This window comes from Dipodomys merriami, unplaced genomic scaffold, assembly GCF_024711535.1.
Source record: "Dipodomys merriami isolate MVZ:Mamm:240054 unplaced genomic scaffold, mDipMer1.0.p SCAF_107, whole genome shotgun sequence".
Classification (NCBI taxonomy): Eukaryota; Metazoa; Chordata; class Mammalia; order Rodentia; family Heteromyidae; genus Dipodomys; species Dipodomys merriami.
The window spans coordinates 4607270-4625296 of record NW_027202349.1 but is presented as its reverse complement, the minus strand read 5'-3'; the positions used below and the strand labels follow the sequence as shown (position 1 = coordinate 4625296).

At 38.3% G+C, this 18027-nt stretch overlaps 1 long non-coding RNA gene across 1 annotated transcript in view; it reads right to left on the bottom strand.

Annotated features, from left to right (window-relative positions):
* Nucleotides 1-15332, bottom strand: part of LOC138814948 (uncharacterized) — a 28487-nt gene extending 13155 nt beyond the window's left edge. Inside the window, exons 1-2 of the long non-coding RNA XR_011368131.1 lie at nucleotides 15226-15332; nucleotides 11886-11933 (exon numbers count right to left, since the gene is read on the bottom strand). This is a non-coding gene — a long non-coding RNA (uncharacterized lncRNA). The remainder of the gene's footprint in view (nucleotides 1-11885; nucleotides 11934-15225) is intronic.
* Between the last annotated feature and the right edge of the window lie 2695 nt (nucleotides 15333-18027).

Genomic DNA, 18027 nt, shown 5'->3' with positions numbered 1-18027 from the left:
TCACTGTTTTGGTATAGTAAATATTATTCTTTATGTAGTAACTTTTAAAAAATCAGTCTTATTGGCATCTAATTTGAATTAATTACCTCTTCTTTATCAAAGGGTCATCAACTTGAACGATATCCAACTAGAAAATTTTTCCCAATATTTTGAAAATAAAATAAATATAGTACTTTGTAATACTAAAACAGAAAAGTTTAATTCTATGAAATCCCATAACTTTTAAAAGTAAATAAGTTGTTAAGAGGACAGAATGTATGTGTTCTTCAAAATTCTTATGACTAATAAATACTCATTTTCAAATTCTGAACCTGTTTGCATGTTATTTAATTCTGCAGTAGATGCAGTTTCCAATGGGGTGTTACAGACTGAAATGTGAATAGAAAAAGAGCCACATTCTGATATGGGATAAAACTATGAAGCATCTTATAATTAATTCTTCAAGATTAAGCAGTTGTTTATCAGATTAAGCTATTATTTCTATGACCATCAATCACAAAATTTATGCCATAAAGTCATCCTAGCGCACCAGTTTCCAACTTGTAGGGTGCACCTCAAAATTCCCTTAATTTACATTAAAAATAGCTTATGTCCATTGTGAAAATACACTGCACCTCTGCTAATGTGATGCCCAATATATTCTGAAAAGAACACCACTATAAACAGGGTTGTATCATTTTTCCTTCACTGGTATTCTTACAAATATTATTTATATTTATACTTTTTTAACTATCATAGATAATCAGGATGCGAAGATTGGAAGATTACAGTTCAAAGACTGTGAAGACTCAGTGTCTATGTTGAAGCGGCAGAATGATGCAGGCTCTGGCCTCAGGATTATCTGAGGACTGTGTTTGAGTATTAGGAAAGCTCTTGGCATTCCGGGCTAGAGAGAGAAAATGTTCTCTCTCCCTACCTCAAAACACATGTCACAGACTCCTGGGAGCTGAGGAAGTGGCTCTTCTGCTTGCTTAAGCATAGATGAACACCTGGTCAAGCATTTTCCTGAGATTGGAGAAGTGGTTTGAGCTTGCTCTAAAATAGTTTAGATAATAATATTCCAAGACATTATCTCAAAAGTCAAGTAAAAATGTGTCTGTTGAAATATTTGTGTGAATGTCTTCTGACCACATCTTGGCAAAGATCATGCTTGCTTGTTACAATTGGTGCCCAAACAGGGACCCTGCATTGTTGAATTCAGGAAAGGATATTCAGGAAAGTACTTTTAATTACAGGGTGATGGGACAAGTTAAATCTACTCTGTACTTACATATGCTTAATCATTTACTTGCTGCTTATGCTGTAAATATGTCTTCTTATGACATAGAAATGTGTATTAATGTAGTTAGGGAATGGAATCCTTGGTTCCCCGAGTAAAGAATAATGTAGAAAGAGCTGTTCGAGAATGGGAAAAGATTCCTATTATATTTTTGTCCATTTGGGCTATTTTACATACCCTTTTTAAAGCTTTGAATGAGGAAAGATTAATAGCAGATGTAAAGAAAGAGTTCCCCCCTTCTTTTGTAGATTTACAATTGGACTCTGAGGTTAAAGATGCAATAGATAAGGATGCATTGCAATTAACAGAGAAAAACAAGAGCTAAAGGCTGAAAAGGAATAAACTGAAAGTATAAATAAAATGTCTGAGCAAATGGAATTGATTTTATCAAGATTACAACATATGGAGTTGGAAATTAGCAGAGTGAATGGAGAACCTGAGAAAGTGAAAGTAAAGCAGCCTTCGGCTCCTCAACTGGCTGATGCAATTTTTACAGCATCATTCCCTCCCAAAACAGAGGGCTCAGACAGTGAGTTTGATGATGAAATGCCTATTTTTTCTTATCCTGTAATTCAACCATCCCCTATGAATGGTATAGCTCAACCAGCCAGATATGAAAGTGTTGCTGTTTATGATATTGGTAAACTTAAGAAGGCAGTTGTATGGTCCTCAGTCTCATTAGGTTAAGGAATTGCTTAATGGGCTTGCCCGACATTACAATAATTTTGCTCCCATGGATTGGAAGATGTTTGTAGAGCCTTGCTTAAGAAACCTAAACACCTACAATGGCAAATGTGGTTTACTGAGTTATGTACAAAAAGGGCTAGACAAAATGCACAGAGCAGTAATCCACACCTTTCCCATGTTAGGTGGAACAGAACAATATGCGGATGCTCATATAAAAGTAAACTCTCCTGAAGAAATCCATGAGCAGTTAAGAGACATAGGTATTGAGGCATAGGAAAGGATTCCGCCGGTAGGAGAGCATTATGTCTCTTGGACTAAAGTAATTCAAAAACCTAGTAAACCCTATGTTGAATTTTTATCACGATTGAAATTGACCTTGGAACTTACTGTTGTGGGAGAGGTTGCATGGCAACAACTGCTGCGCATGTTGGCTTATGAGAATACTAATGAGGACTGTAGATGAGCCCTATTGCCTATTAAAGAATCTGGGGATGTGAATACATATTTAAGGGCCTGCAAAGACTTTACATCTGAATCCAGGCCTATGCAGGTGTTTGCTGAAACTATGGCCACTACCTGGCATGCTATGCAAACAAACCCTCTAATCTAAAGTGTTTTGGATGTGGTCAAATGGGACATATAAAGAAAAATTTTAAAAAGGCTACTGATGTTAACAAGAGAAGACCTGGAATTTGCCCTAAGTGTGAAAAGGGGAAGCACTGAGAAAGGGAGTGTAGAGCAAAAAGAGACAATAAAGGAATTCCTATAAAATATGCTTACCCTATGCAGGGAAACTCTCCATCGGGCTAGCCCCGGAGTCCAGGATTAATAACCGAGGGCAGCCAACCATCTTTTCCCTCGTCCCTGCCACAGCCCACAGCACCGCAGTGGACATACCAGCCTTAAAAGATTTTATTTTGAAAGGTGGTGATAAGCCACAAAAAATTCCTACCAGAATTTATGGGCCTTTACCTGAAGCAACATTTGGTCTATTGACCGGTAGATCCAGTCTTAATACAAAAGGAGTTTTAGTACATTTAGGAATTATTGATGCTGACTATATTGGGGAAATAAAAATTTTAATGTCAGCTTCTGCAGATAATTCCTTTAAAAAGGGAGAATGAATTGCTCAAATTTTGTTATTACCATAGATATCTATTGGAAAGTTATTTAAACCCCACATTGGGGGATTTGGAAGTATTAACCAACAAAAATGTGTTTGGACTACTCATATTACTAAAATGCACCTAAGATTAAGATTAATATTCAGGAAAAGATATTGACAGGACTAGTAGATACTGGCTAAGATATTACAATTATTAACACTCATGAATGGCCTAATCATTTATTATATAAAATAATCTCCTGTAATATTAAAGGAGTTAACAATACTCTTGTAAATTTTATAGGACAAGCAGTGTTGTATGTTTCTATAACCTCAGAAGATAGACAGACAGCTGTCCTTAAACCTTATATTATGGAAGTTCCAGTTAACATAATTGGTAGAGATGTACTGGAACAATGGGGAGCTCATATTCAATTTTAACATTTTTAGATGGAGCCCATATTGATATTATGGAAATCTGAGGAACCTCTTTGGATTGAGTAATGGCATTTATCGAAAGAAAAATTAGAAGCAGCTTATCAATTAGTTGAAGAACAGTTAACCAACGGACATATTGAGCCGTCTATGTCACCATGGAATTCTCCAATATTTGTTATTAAAAAGAAGTCAGGGAAATGGAGATTCCGGACTGATTTACGAGGAGTAAAGGCTTCCATGTACCCTATGGGAGCTTTACAACCTGGTTTACCATCGCCTGCAATGCTTCCTAAAAATTGGCCAATAATAGTAATAGATTTACAAGATTGCTTTTTTACCATTCCTGTACATGTAAAAAATTGTAACAGGCCGGGCGCTGGTGGCTCACGCCTGTAATCCTAGCTACTCAGGAGGCTGAGCTCTGAGGATCGCGGTTCAAAGCCAGCCCGGGCAGGAGAGACCGTGAGACTCCTATCGCCAATAATCCACCAGAAAACCAGAAGTGGTGCTGTAGCTCAAGTGGTAGAGTGCTCACCTTGAGCTGAAGAGCTGAGGGACAGCGCCCAGGCCCAGAGTTCAAGCCCCACGACGGACAAAAAAAAAAAAATTGTAACAGACTTGCCTTTTCTTTACCACAAATAAATCATCAAGGCCCTTATCAGCGCTTCCAATGGAAGGTGTTGCCCCAAGGAATGATGAATTTTCCAACTATGTGTTATATGTTGATAAGATATATGTTGATAAGGCCTTAAAATCTGTTAGACAAAAATGGCCTCACATTTATATTTTTCATTATATGAATGATATTTTAGTTGCAGGACCAAATATGACAGAATTAGAAATGGTGTTACAGTGCTTACCATCTATATTTAAAGAATTTGGATTAATAATAGCACCTGAAAAAATACAAAAAGACATGTTGGTAAAATATTTAGGATATGTTGTCTGTAGACAAACATTCGCACCTCAAAAAATATCTTTATGACGTGATCAATTACATATGTTAAATGATTTTCAAAAGTTCCTATGAGATATTAATTGGATGGAACTGGCCTTAAGAATTCCTACTTATCAATTACATAATTTGTTTTCATTGTTACAAGGGGAGCCTGATTTACATAGCAAAAGAACTTTAACTAAGGAAGCAGAAAGAGAAGTACAATTTGTAGAACAGAGAATAAAATAAATGGTTATACATCGAGTAACGCTAAGTCAACTCATAAATTTATTTATTTTAGATACATGGAAACACCCAAAAGGAATTATAGGACAAAATGAGATACCATTAGAATGGATTTATACACTGCATAGATTTACAAAAAATATGCCTTATGAACAACAGTTGGCAATTATTATTCAACAGGCCAGGCAATGGGTATTCACCCTATCAGGGTATGATTTATTTGAAATTATCCTTCCTTTGCCAAAAGACCAAGTAAAATATTTGTTAAACATGTCTGAAATGCTATAAATTACATTAGTAAATTTTACTGGGCAATTTTCCTATCATTTTCCCAAAGGTAGATCGTGGAATTGCTTGCTTAAACAACAATTTGTATTTAATAATATAATTACCAAGGTACCTATTTCCACTGCTCTTTCTGTTTTTACAGATGGCTCCAAAACAAAAAGTGTTTATTGGACAACAAATACATATTGGGTTCAAACAACTACTTTAGCATCAGTTCAACAAAATGAACTTTTTGCTATTATTAAGGTGTTACAAGATTTTGTGGGAGATGTTAATATTGATACTGATTCTGCCTATGCTGTAGGGGTTGTGACTAATATAGTCACTGCTGTTCCTTATTCATCTAAACCCCAGCTAAACCAATTATTTAAACAATTACAAGCATTACTGCAACAACATAAGGCCAAAGTGCTAACTCACATTAGGGCTCACTCTTCGTTACCTGGGTACCTTGTATATGGCGATAATCAGGTTGATAAATTAGTTTTGCTTCTGCTAAACAAGATCATGCTCATTTACATACAAATGCTGGCCATTTACATATGCATTATAAAATACCTTATTCTCAAGGTAAACAAATTATAAAAAGGTGCCCCATCTGCAGACCAATGCATTTGAGAGTTGTACCTGCTGGAGTAAATCCTCAGGATAACAACCTAAGGAGCTCTGGCAAATGGACATAATCCATGTACAAGCCTTTGGCCATTTTTCCTTTGTACATGTTACAATAGATACTTATTCCAAATTTGGGCTTTTGCCCTTACGGGAGAAACTGTTAACCATGTAATAGAACACTTATTGGAAGTTTTTGCCATTATGGGAGTGCCTGCCAAATAAAGACTGATATTGGATCAGCCTATAAAAGTATCAAATTTAAAAGATTTTGTGAACTTTATGATGTGGTACATATTACCGGAATAGAATATAACTCCCAAGACAATCCATTATTGAACGAGTTCATTGCACACTAAAACAACAAATCAAAAAATTAAAAAGGAGGAAAAGGTTGGATGAAGGTATGGATATTTTGTGGTTTTCCATGCAAAATCCTAAAATAATTTTACATCAAGCTCTTTTTGTTCTTAACGTTTTTAACTTACCACAAGGAGATATTTTACCTAGAGCTGAGCGCCATTTTGAACAAATATCACAAAAACCTTATTTAAATGCTCCTACATAGATTAAGATTACATTGAAAGCAGAATGGCAACTAGGAACATTACATAAGGGATGAGGATAGAGTTTTGTGTCTACACAGGATGGCAAACAATACTGTCTTCCTGCACAATGGATACAGACGCGGCCCAGTGAGGACAGCCCCATATCCTGCAACGAATCAGCCACCAGTTGAGGAAGAAGAAATCCCCACTGCCCACCTGGGGACAGGTAAAAAAGTTGACTGGAGAAGGACAGAAGATGTTACAATGCACTGGTAAACCTGTCATGGCTGAGAACTTGTTCTAGCCATGTGTGCCCTGCTTGCTGTAAACCCTGTCCATGCTAATGCTAATGTAAGTTATTCGGGCTTTTGTTCCTAACCCTCCTTTATTGGAACCTGTTGTTTGGGGAGACATGGATATAACCATCTATAATGTTCCTGCTGTTTAATCTCTCCTTGGAATAATTTGACATTTTGCAATAAGGATGATGGTAGCTTTTTAAATTTTACTTACTATACTCATCCCTTGCCTGTTTGTCTGGGGCCTCCTCCATGTTTAGTTATGAATTGGCAACATTGGGTTTTACCTGGGAAACGCACTTCCAATTCTACAACACAGCTGAAGCGATTAACTACTTGGTCCATAAATAGTAGCTGGGAAAGTGTCACCTTTGATGGCAAGTTATCCTTACCTATGTGTCCTGATTTTACTTATATTGATTTATAATATCAGCCTTTTGTGTGGCAAGGGTGTAGAGGGACATTTGGAAAAGTGTTCAATAATTTTATTAATTAGGGACCTTTTGGACAGTTTATTAACACATGTTAAGAATGGAATAGTACCAGATGTGATTTATCAAATGTTACTAGGATGCTGGAGATCGACTGATGGCCTAGGGAGATGGAGGCATTGCAGATGCATGCTGGGTTTCATGGCTGTACTCACTGCTTTTCAGACTCAATTTGGAAGGTCAGAGCAGTGCTGAAACCCGTGATGCTATCAAATGGATCGTTTTCAGGGACGTCGAACTCTGCATCCACTTATAATTTTACTTTGTACAAATCTTATGATGTTACTGCTTGTGTACCTCTGCCTTATGTATTTTTAGTGGGAAATTTTACATTTTCTCCTAATATTTCTTGTTTTAATTGTCGCCTATATTCTTTTTTTATAATTTTATTTTATTTTATTTGTGAACATACTGTACAGAGGGGTTACAATTGCATGGGCAGGATAATGCGTATATTTCTTACCAAGCAATGCAGCCTCCTCCTTTGTTTACCCTTCACATCACTTCCCAGCCTCCCCTCCCCCCATCCCAATCCTTCTCCTTCCCCTCTCCCCCCCCCCCCCCGCACCGACGTTGTAAAGCTCATTTTGGACATGACAAATTGTACTTCTCATTGTTGCAACAGGTCCACCTGTATCCTTAAAAAAACTGGGTTTTCCCCATCTCCTCCACAAGTTATACTGACATCAAATATAGTGAAAGCAGGGGTTATACTGTGGGGGAGGGACATACAAAGCAACAAAGAGATAATCTTATAAATGCATTAGAAACACATGCATGAAAGTAAAAAACATTAAAATACATATCTAAGGGTTCATTTTCCTGACATCACATTATCTGACCTTTTCTGCTTGACTCATAAATATACTAGATATTGCAAATAAGGGAAACCATGTGACCTATGTTTATTTGGGCCTGGCTTACTTCACTTAATATAATTTTTTCCAAACCTTTCCATTTCCTAACAAACGGGGAAATGTCATTCTTTCTGATGGAGGCATAGAATTCCATTGTGTATATATATCACATTTTCTTGATCCATTCATCTACTGAGGGGCATCTGGGTTGGTTCCATATCTTAGCTATGGTAAATAATGCTGCAACAAACATAGATGTGCTGGTAGCTTTAGTGTGGTCTTGTTTGTAAACATTTGGGTAAATGCCCAAAAGTGGGATTGCTGGGTCATAGGGGAGCTTTATGTGAAGTCTTTTGAGGAACCTCCATACTGCTTTCCAAAGTGGTTGAACAAGTTTACATTCCCACCAACAATGAAGTAAGGTTCCTTTCTGTCCACATCCCCTCCAGCATCTGTTGTTGTTAGAGTTCTTGATTTTTTGCCGTTCTAACTGGAGTGAGGTGATATCTCAGTTGTTTTGATTTGCATTTCTTTTATGGCTAAGGATGTTGAACATTTCTTCATGTGTCTATTGGCCATCCTTCTTTCTTCTTCAGAGAAGTTTCTCTTTAAGTCTTTCGCCCACTTATTTATTGGGCAGTTGTTTCTTTGAGGATTTGTTTTTGGGTGGTTTAATTTTTTGAGTTCCAAGTATATTTTAGATATGAGACCCTTGTCCGTTGTATGGCTAGTAACGATCTTCTCCCAATCCGTGGGCTTTCTATTGATCTTGATAGCTATGTCATTTGCCCTGCAGAAGCTCCTCAACTTTATGCAATTCCATTTGTCCAAACTTTCTTTGATTTGTTGTGTTTCCGGGTCTTTATTAAGAAAATTTCAGCCTGAGCCAAGGAGACCTAGGGTTTCTCCTAATCCGTCCTGTAATGTTTTCAGAATGTCTGCTTTGACTTCAAGGTCTTTGATCCATTTGGAGTTGATTCTGGTGCAGGGTGATATATAAGGATCTAGCTTTAGTTTTCTACATGTAGTTAACCAATTTTGCCAGCACCATTTACTGAAGGACTGTCTTTCTTCCATTCTATTGTTTTAGCTCCCTCATCTAAGATTAGATGGCTATAGGTCTGTAGGTTCATTTCTGGGATTCCAATTCTATTCCATTGGTCCTGAGGTCTGTTCTTGTGCCAATACCAAGCTGTTTTGATTACTAGGGCTTTATAGTAGAGTTTGAAATTTGGTATTGATATTCCTCCAGCAGTGTTCTTTCCATTGAGGAGCGTTTTTGCTATTCGGGGTCTTTTTTTGTTCCATATGAATTTTTGGATTGCCTCTTCTATTTCCTTGAAGAATGAGGTTGGAATTTTGATAGGTATTGCATTGAATTTATAGATAGCCTTGGGAAGTATTGCCATTATCACGATGTTAATCTTTCCAATCCAGGAGCATGGGAGGTTTTGCCATTTTTCAAGTTCTGTGTTGATTTCCTTTTTCAAGATTTTAAAGTTTTCATCATAGAGGTCCTTCACTTCTTTGGTTAAGTTAATTCCTAGGTATTTTATTTTTTATGGGGCTATTACAAATGGAGTTGCTTTCCTAATTTCAGCCACACTTTTCTCATTGTTGGCATATAGAAAAGCCATTGATTTTTGGGGGTTAACTTTATAACCTGCTACTTTACCAAAGTTTTGAATCAGCTTGAGTAATTTGGGAGTGGAGTCTATGGGATTCTTTAAATACAAGATCATGTCATCTGCAAAGAGGGAGAGTTTTATTACTTCTTTCCCTATTTGGATCCCCTTTATTTCTGCATCTTGTCTTATTGCTGTAGCTTGTCGCCTGTATTCTTGCATTAATTCCTCTCTTAATTTTAATGACAGTAATAGTACTATGATATTACAACAAAGAACTCATATTTGGCTACCTGTTAAATTAGGAAGAGAATGGTCCCAAAATCCTTTGGATAGTGTTGTTATTGAATTTTTTTACCAAACTACTAAAACGTACAAAGCGTATGATTGGAGCAATTATATGTGATCTTAAACTTAATTGCTATTACCACTGTTGCTGCAGTGTCTGGAATTGCCCTATACACTTCCTTACAAACTAAGCACTTTGTGGAAGAATGGCACTGGGATTCACATGAATTGTGGGTCTCACAGGTAGAAATTGATGCTCTAATATAAACACAGATTAATATTCTTAAACAGACAGTGGGATGGTTAGGAAAAATATTATTGGTTGTGGAAAAACAGTTATTATTAAAATGTGATTGGAATTTTACTACCTTTTGCATTACTAATATAAAATATAATAAATCTATACATGATTAGAATGTAATACAGTAGTATTTATCTGGAAATTCTACAGCTCCTCAATTGATTGCTCAGTTATAATTTAATGTACATGATATTTTTGGTAAACAATTTACAAATGATGATGCTTCTAATATTGCTGATGCATTTATTAAACAATTGGAAGGGTTGGATCCGAAAGAAATACAACATAGCATTTTAAATACTACTAGTAGTATGGGAATCATTATTGTTATTATTTTGTTTGCACTTGTACTGTTATATTTGATTTTTATGAAACCAATGCAAGCGTCTATGATAACGCTGTGGAAAGCTTTTCTTTTAAAACAAAAGAAAAAAGAATAAAGTTGTGAAGACTCAGGGTCTATGTTAAAGGGGCAGAATGATGCAGGCTCTGGCCTCAGGATTATCCGAGAGCTGTGTTTGAGTATTAAGAAAGCTCTTGGATGCCGGGCTAGAGAGGGAAAATTTTCTCTCTCCCTGTCTCAAAACACATGTCACAGACTCCTGGGAGCTGAGGAAGTAGCTCTTCTGCTTGCTTAAGCATAGATAATCAGCTGGTCAAGCATTTTCCTGATATTGAAGAAGTGGTTTGAGCTTGCTCTAAAATAGGTTAGATCATAAAATACCAAGACATTGTCTCATAGGTCAAGTAAAAATGTATCTGTTGAAATTTTTGTGTGAATGTCTTCTGACCAAATCTTGGCAAAGCTCATGCTTGCTTGTCTTTAAATACCACTGACAATAAAGCACAGCATTCAGTGGCAATTGCTGTTTGCACTCTGCATCCCTTATGTCTTGGTGATTTCGTTACCCTTACCCAGGGACCCCAACGCAGTAGATGTTGACAAAAGCCCACTCGGGCAGGAAGGTTCCCTAGATTCTTATCTCCAATAAACTTCTCAGCAAAAGACAGACACAAGTGATCTGAGGTTGAAATAGTAGGGCACACGCCTTGAGAATAAATAGGCTCAGAGAGAGTGTCCAGTCCCAGAGTTCAAGCCCTAGGACAAACCAATAAAACAAAAACAAAAATAAAAACAAATCCCAAACCTAGCATTTTTCTCACTGTATACAGAGGAAGTAATTAAGGGAAATTGCTTCCTGTGTTACATACAGTTAGAAGAAAGAAGATGTCACACAATTATTCTCTTCATACCATGTTATATCAAAGCCTCAAAAAATTGCCCTTTTTCGGGCTGGGAAGGTGGCTCAGTGGCAGAGCGCTTGCCTTGCATGCCTGAGGCCCTGGGTTCAATTCCTCAGCACCACATAAGGAAAAAGAAAGATACTGGAAGTGGTGCTGTGGCTCAAGTGGTAGAGGGCTAGCCTTGAGCTGAAGAGCTGAGGGATAGCACCCAGGCCCAGAGATCAGGCCCCACTACCGGACCAAAAAAAATTGCCCTTTTTCTAAATTTATAAATTAATATCATCCATTTGTTGGCAACTCTCTCTACATTATTCACATTATAATTTTATACATGAAGTGTTGTAATTATCTATTAGCTGAGTTCTAATTATAACTCTTATGAAAGAATATTCTAGGCAAATAGAATGCAAGAAACATTTGTAAATTTGTCAATTAAACACTGTACTTAAAAAGAATTTTGTAAGTATCTTATAGAATATGAAATTACAAACAAAACCAAAGTATTTATTTTAAATCTAAACTCCAATTTAGCAAGATCTACATAGTCCTTCATTAGATTAACTTTGCTATTTCCCCAGGCTTAAGTTTTTGTAATCCTTCATCCTTTCCTTGGAATCAAACAGAGTGATGATTACTTACTTTTTCAAATTTTGGATGGGAATCATGATCCATTTTGCATCTAAGGTTCTGTAATGAAGAGTGCATTTAAAACACAACTGAGGATTATATATGAGTTGCACTTCAATAGGAAACTTGACTTCTCAAAACATAATGACAAAATTAGCCCAAACGTCCAACTTTGTATTCCTTTCTTGTTTGGTTTATTTTATTAAGACAAAAGTATACTACCTGGTCCAGGGAAGGTATCACTGTGTAATTCCACTATCTAATCTCCTATCTTAATCTCAGTGCTAGAATTCTAGCCTTGTATCACATTGCCCCTCCATAGATTCTTGGTTTATTTAATCTAGATACAGACTAGCAATTCTGAACTTCTCCAGTAATATTATGCACTGCACTGCTCAGAGTGTTCATGTACTCTTCAAAGATGTTCTAACATTTGACACAGGATATGAATATTTTCAGATGCACCTGCAGGAGTCTCTGATTCATTCCTCCATGGATCTGATCCTTTTAATAATGATTACTTGACTCTCTTACTATCTCTGGTCCCTATCTATGTAGTATTCTTAAACTTTTTTGAAGAAAGTTCACTTGAGGATTTTCTAACATTAAAAATTATCAATTGATTCTAGTCTTACTCAGGACATGTTTTCTATTGTTTTCTAACTTTTCCACATATTCTGAGAGTTGCTTCATATGTGTATTTGTGCACATATAAGTGCCTCTGTATATATGTGTATGATTGCATGTATGTATGCAAAGCCTCAACATCTTATTCAGCAACCTTGCTCATGACTGGTATTCCAATAGTTGAGCCATTCTTCCAATCCAACTTTTGGCTGGTTAATTATGTATAGTTTCTCAAAGACTGTTCTGCCCAGGCTGGATGCAAACTGAACTTCCCAGACTACTTTACATTCTTAGGTTGTATTGCTCCAGTAGTATCAAATTTTAAATTACAAATATTTTGTGAGTGTAAAGACTAAGGTGTAGCATAGATTTTTAACTAAAGAATTTATATAAAGATAGATGAACATGCACATTACATATGCTGAGTGTACACTGTTAGAAATGTGATCCTAAGCTTGGTGGTGGTGAGATCTTCGGATAGGGTTAAAAGCCAGCCTGGACAGGAAAGTCCCAGAGACTCTTTTTCCAATTAACTACAAGAAAATTAAAAGTGGCACTGTGGCTCAAGTATAGAGCATTAGGCTTGAGCTGAATAGCAGAGGGACAGCTCCCAGCCCTGTGTTCAAGTGCCAAGACCACCACCAACAAAAAATATATAAGTAAAGGAAAGAAAATAAATGTGATCTTATCCACCAGTTGATGGCTAGTATAATCCCTGCTCTCTCAGGATGGACTTTTTTTCCAATTAAGTCCATGCTCTTATATCTGATTTGCATTGGAAACAGAATTATGCTTCCATTCTACTGTCTACAAAGTTGCGTGATTAGCAAGCATGATTTAAAAAGGGAGTGGCCTCATACTTCGTGTTCCACGTAGGAGTAATGCTAAGTGACATCAACTGTATAGACGTCTCTTCAAAGAAGAAATATTAGATGTTTATTGGAAAGCTAGTATTTGACTTTTTTTATTGTGAGAATACCGTACACAGGAGTTACAATTACACAGGCAAGATAACGAGCACATTTCTTATCAAGCATTGTTGCCTCTTCTTTGTTTCCCCTTCCCTTCCATTCCCATACCCCCTCTCCCCTCACCCTATCCTCCCCCCCCACCAAAGTTGTAAAGTTCGTTTTTCAACATAATGACTTGTACATCTCATTGTTGCAATGGGTCCACCTGTATCCCTAAACGATTTGTTTTTAGAGAATATGTACAGCAAAGATTCTATAACATAACTCAGCAAAAGCAGGTGCACTGAATCATTTTGGAATTAATTTTTTTGCTTGGGAAGATTATTGATCTTGTCGTTCTTTTTGGGAAAACTTAAAGTCATATTTCACTTTTTGTTGGTTGTGTGGCTTGAATTCTGATCCTGGGCACTGTCCCTCAGCTCTTCAGTTCAAGTTGAGCGCACTACCACTTTAGCTACAGCACCACTTCCGGGTTTCTGGTGGTTAATTGAAGATAAGGGTCTCGTGGACTTTCCTGACAAGGCTTGCTTTGAACCACAATCCTCTGGTCTTAACCTCCTGAGTAGCTAGGATTACAGGTGTAAACCACCAACACCCAGCTCATATTTGCATATATGTGCACTGAATGACACTGTGTAGACAAAGAATGGAATTTTTAACCAAATGATAACATAGTAGATTTTCAGAAAAATTGAGGTAGCAGTAAATATGTCCTCCTTTTCCATTTTGTTACATTAATGACTCATGAGCTATGGGACCCTTACATTAGCATCCTGTGACATCTGTATAGGTGTATTTAGTATCAGGAAATGTTCATAGAGAAATGTAGAAAGAATGAGATTTTTAGAAAACAAAGGAGATAAGGTATGAAAGAACAGCATAGAAGGAGATACATTTATCATGCAGAGATTAAGAACTAGCCTAAGAGATTTAGAATGCTAAAGGCAATGAGGAAAAGCCTACTTGACAACTAGCTCTTCAGTAACCAAAAATGGTTCTCTAGACCAGTTTCTGGTAAACTTAGTTACTATCATTTTTTCCTTCCATCTGGAGTTATTCCTTATTTTCTGTCACAACTATTAATTAGCTTCTGCCTTTTTGGTGCCAAAACTGACCAGAAAGTTTTCAAAATCACACTTAGACTATTTTCACTTTGTGATTAGCAGTGATGACACAAAATCCTGGAATCGTTGAATTTCCAGAATTAATCTTCACCTAACATCTAAGCACATTCCTGGCATTAATTGCTGTGACTTAATGAACAAACCTTTTTTCCACACAGTATCCTAACATAAGTAAAATACATGAATTAGGGGCTATTGTCAGGTGTCAGTATGAAAGGAGCAATTATATATTTCAAGTATGGGTTCTTTATTTTCCAATTACTCTTTTTTTGCCAGTTCAGGGGCTTAAACTCTGTGGTAGGGAATTATTCCTGAGCTTTTTATTTTCTCAAGGCTAGCACTCTACCACTTGAGGCACAGCATTCCTTTCAGTGTTTTTCTTTTTTATGTGTTACAGAGGAATTGAACCCAAGGTTTCATTCATGCTAGGCAATCACCATACCATGAAGCCACATTCCCAAGCCCTAAGAGAATTTCTTAAGAAGGCATTACATTTTCATTCCGTAAGTATGTATCATAAGTTTGTCCAGGTGCTAGAAAATGATGCAGAAAGCAATACAATATAATAAGTCCAGTAAGGCTGGATGGACAATGAATTTCACAGTCTAGCCAGGGCACAGTGGGTCTTACCTCAGGGAGCTGTTTCAACAGGCTAAGCGAGACAGCTCGTGACCCAGAGCCCACCTCCAGAATGAGAGGGTCACCGTGGATTCCAGCCATATGGGGATGCTGGCCCTCCTCCTCCAGTTTTGTGAAAAGAGAGAGAAAAGTCAGAATTACAATTAAGTCGGGTGGCGGTGGCTCAGAACTCTAATCCTAACTACACAGAAGGCTGATATATGAGGATCATGGTTCATAGCCAGCCCCGACCGGAACGTCTCTGAGACTCTTATTTCCAAAGAACCACCAGAAAACCAGAAGTGGTGCTGTGGGCTCAAGTGGTAGAGCACTAGCCTTTTGCTGAGGAGCTCAGGAACAGCGCCCATGCCTAGGGTTCAAGCCCCACAACTGACAAGAAGTGGACTTCCTACCACAAGAAGTGGATTGAATAGCACCCATTGTCCTTGGGAGGATGGTAATGAAGTCAGGACGAGTTTCCTGTGAAGTTAAAATGATAAGGAGATCACCTGACTTCTCTGTGCCTCGGTTTCCCCAGATGCAAAACTCAACACAGTGAAGCATCCCCTTCCTCATGGGGATAGGGTAATAATGAAAGAGAGCCATGTTTTGTTTCAAAATCCCCACCTGTTGCATGATTAATAACTGACCCCACCTGAGCCCTTTTCGGGTATCTTCCTGTCATTTGCTAACAGAATAGCCAAGAACCTTCTCTAAAGGCCACTCCCTCCATGCCAAGTCATGCTCCAGAGATTCCCTCTGTATAAATCCCTTGTTTCCTCAAAACTGTCCTGTGAAGAGAATGAGATCTGATGGTTGTGGCCCTACCCAGAGCTTCACCTGTGGTCAAGAATCGGCTGCTGTGGACTAAATGTTTGGGATAATCCATCTAAATCGATGACTGAGCATGGTGCTACATGTCTACCATCCCAACTACAGAGGACCAGGTCTGGTGGAGCGGTAGAGCATACCTGTCCCAGATAGGAGGACCTCAATCCAGTCCAACCAGAATCATATATTGAGTCTCTGTTTCAGAAATGCACAAGGCAGAAAGGTGGCTCCTCAGAGCCAGCGTGAGGAAACAAGCAGGGGGTCATGGTGCCCCCAGAGGGGTGTCTGACCTCGGGTAGTGGTGATTTGGGTGCAGCCACTCACCTGTGCTGCTGGGAAAATCTGCTGGAGTCTGCTCCAGGTGGGGCAAGCATCAATGGCAGTGGCATTGCAAACAGATGGGCCAAGAGCAAAGAACCAGGGCCAGGGACCAGGTCAGTGCTTTAGGAGGGCTGGCAGGCAACTTTACCTGAGGTTTGAAATCCCACACCTGGGGAAGGGGGGAGGGAGCCAGGGTGTGGGCAGGCTTCTCAATTTCCTACTATAATCCAAAGTCGCTTGAGTCTCTTCCTCATCACTCAGCCACCTCTACCTTCCTCAACTGCTGGTAATGTTGTAAACTAACAGAGGGAATCCAGGTGCTACTGGGCATCACAGAATGTGGGCGTGGTCACCATTCTTGTATCCCATTGGTCAGAAAGAACCATGAAATAATGGGGGTGTGGCTGGATTTCTGTGATGCAAGCAGCATGGGTGGAGTCAAAAAGACAGCAGCTCCCGCAGCCCTTTTCCCAGGGACCAATTCAGTTGGAGACAAGAGGGTGACCTGCTTTATCTGGATGGCTGCACAGATTGTTGTGTATGTCTGTTTGTTACCAGACCCGGACCTTGAACTCAGGATCTGGGAACAGTCTGTGAGCTGCTTTTGCTCAAGGCTCGCCTTCAACACTGGAGCCCTGGGCTTCTGGCTTTGTTGGAACTGAAGTTGGACAGAGGTCTCAAGGACTTTTCTTCCTAGGATGACTTTGACCATGATCCTCCCATTACAGCCTTGTAAGTATCAAGGAGGACTGTTGAGAGCCACTGGTGCCTGCCTAATCATTGGTCTTGCTGATATTCTTGGACAGACCGGTGCGTACCCTATCCCCAGGTTGAAGTGTTGGGAGCTGGAGCCCACAGTTGGAATCCTGGTCCTGCCACCTCCAAATGGCAGGAGATTCTAAGGAACTCATTCCTATCCATATGAATACCAATGGAATGTGATGTATGTCCTGATTGAATGGGCAGTTCTTGAATGATTCTAGGATAAAATTATATACAATATATTATAGGACACTGATCGATTTTAGTTAATTCTTTATTAAGCATTTAAACAATCACATTCATAAAATTTAGACATAATAAAATACATAAGAATTGGGCCTCACATACTGCAAAAGTGCCATTTTTCTGCCAGGTCTGGGTTTGAAACTCATGGTCTTAGTAACTCTGTTGCACTGTGTGGGAATGGGAAGCTGGCCTCCTTGAAGTCAAGAAATTCCGGTCTGTTCCTTATGCCTAAAATAGATCCTCACCACTAGAAAATATCCTATTCATGTAGAATTTACATATATGATTTATATTTATATACATTGGTTGACTCCATATTGCATTCAGTATAGTTATTTTATTTTTTGTTTTATTCATGTATTGACCATTTATTTTATTGACTATTATGGAACATAAAACATTGATTACATTGATTACACAGGATATAGGTCTGCATATGTATTCCACTTCATACCTTACACCCAGAACTTTCAGAGAAAAGGAAAACATGTGTCACCTTCATCTTCTTCCTCCACGATTCATTTTTGGTAGTGCTGGCATCTTAACTCAATGCCTACAAGCCTACAAGGCCCAATTCATGAATGGGTGAGTGTTAGCATGCCATCCTGGGGCAAATTGAGCTGACAGGGTGTTCCCAGGACCTCAGATCAAGCC